A 2,443-nucleotide genomic window follows, 5' to 3' on the forward strand; every position below is an offset into this window, starting at 1 on the left:
CTGAATTCCTTGAAGGAGTGATTCCACTTGAGGTGGCCCTGCCCCCTTTCCTTAGAGAAGACACACCCTTTAGGGAAATAACCCCTTTTACCTGACTAGTTACTTTATCTTTCAGAAAAGCTTAATTTCATCCTTGCCTGGCACTGTGCTGGAGCCTGAGAGTACTTGCAGTTCTATCTAATGAGCTGTTTAAAGAGTTAAAAAGAGGCAAAAATGCCTTTTCAGAGCCAAAACCTCACTCTTCAGGTTTGCCAATCAAGAGCTTGAGTTGGCCCACAGCTCTAGGTATCTTCAAGTTCTATGTGGCCCCTTTCCTTGGGGTCTAGCCATTTTCCAGGGTTTTGTGCTGTCTACCTAAAAAATCTCCCACTGTTTTTGTTTTTTTTTTTTTTTTCCAGTCAGCCCCACTCCTTCTCTGCTAGGGCAAAACTTCTAGTTCTTCTAGTTTTATTTCTGCTTTGTCTGTGCTGGGGGCCTGTTTTCAGTAGCCAGAATTTGTTAATTAATTCTGCAGTTGGAGTCTGTTTGAGGTAGATCCTTACTATTAGTAATGACTGTTTCCTTTCCCCTTGGGAAACCAGCCTGCCATGCCCGTGAAGGTGGGGCACCAGCCTCCATGGCTTGGAGCACTGATAGTTCTGTGCAGGATTCCAGCCATTCCACCTGTTCCAGACTGGTGTACATTGCGTGTTGGGTCACTGTTTTACACCTGCAGTTGTTCTGTACCATTCCTGGCTATTTACTGACTGATCTGGAGGTTGAACTAAATTTCATACCTCACTACGCCACCAGCTTGCCCCCAACATAGATAACTTGAACTAAACTGTGCTGGCTCGAAAGTATTATGTACGCCAGGAAAGCTATCCTGACCCAATCTTGTAAGAGAAACCATTTCTTTAAATCCTGATTCAAGATTGTACATATAATCTTTTGATTAGATTATCTCCATAGAGATGTGATACACCCAATTGTGGGTGTTACTGCTTGATTAGCGGGAGATGTGACTCCACTCATTCCAGGCAGGTATTGATTAGATTACTATAGTCTTCAAAACTGGAAATATTTGGAGAAATGACAAAAATGACAGAAGCCTCAGAGGCAACAGAAACTTCATGGTAGAGCTGACACAGATGCAGACATGTAGAGAACAGAGACATGGATGTTTGGAGCCCAGCAGATGTTGCCATGAGATGTTCGGCAAGCAGAACCTGGAGATAGCTAAGGGAATCCAAGAGGTGAAAGCCAGCCGTGAAGAAGCAAAGTGAGGAACACTGACGAGAACATAGGCTAAAGGCATTGGAGCCCAGGAACAAGGGAGCAGCAGATGCCAGCAGATGACTACCCAGATGACAGGTGTTCCTGACCCATCAGGATTTCTTGAGTGAAGGTAACCTCTTGCTGGTGCCCAATTTGGACACATTCACTTACTTAGAACTGTAAGTTTGTAGCTTATTAAATTCCCCTTTATAAAAGCCATTCCAGTTCTGGTATATTGCATTCTGGTAGCTTGCAAACTGACACATTAACTGTATGGCTAATTTGATGTGTCAAATTATAAATAAAGAAACATGAAATCAAGCTAAAATCAGTCATGGAAAGAAGCTGGACAATCCAACCTATAAAAAAGAAAATATTTAGTTGCAGAAAAATGCACAAAAGTAACACACATGCAAAATTTATTATATAAAGAAAATTAACATCTTTTATCACATATCCTATTTAGTTAAGGAGGTGGAGGAAAGAAATAGTATGCTGAGTAAAGATATGAAAGAGATGAGAAATCCAAATTAGAATTTAAAGAGATTAAAAAGTTCAAAAAAAAAAAAATAGAGGAGACTAGTGCCCTCAAGAAGTCTTGGAACTTGAGTATCAAAAGAGGCAGGTTTAGCTTTAACACGATAAACCATGGTTTATTGTTAGCAATTTTATATTTGCTTGGTTGGATACTTTACTGGTTGTAAACAAGAATTTTTACTTATCTATTTTCAGGTAAAAAATATGTAAGTGTAAGTCATTACTTTTGCTGAGTAATGCTATATAGTATAAGCAAATATATTCCCATAGATACACATTTCAAAGCCACAGTTAGAGAAAGTCAAATTAATGTGAATAAAGTTGGCATTTGGAGAAAAAATAGCTTAAATAATAAAATGAAGTTATTTCTGAATTAAAGACAAAATTCAAATGTTCTCCAGGGTTTGGGTCAAGCCTAACTCAGCATTTCAGATACTATAACCAAGACCTAGTTTCTCCAATCGTTTTCTGTCCCTACTTCCTTCCATGCAGGGTTCACTCTCTAAGCAGGCTTTCCACTTATGGTCACAAGATGGCACTGACAGGGCCACTGTCTGCCAACTTCTCTCAGGCAAAGACAAATAGGTGAAAAGCCATATCACCAATACCTCAGATTTACTGGGCCTGATTACCAAAATCAGAAAAGTCC

Source organism: Tamandua tetradactyla, chromosome 8 (genome assembly GCF_023851605.1).
Source record: "Tamandua tetradactyla isolate mTamTet1 chromosome 8, mTamTet1.pri, whole genome shotgun sequence".
Taxonomy (NCBI): Eukaryota; Metazoa; Chordata; class Mammalia; order Pilosa; family Myrmecophagidae; genus Tamandua; species Tamandua tetradactyla.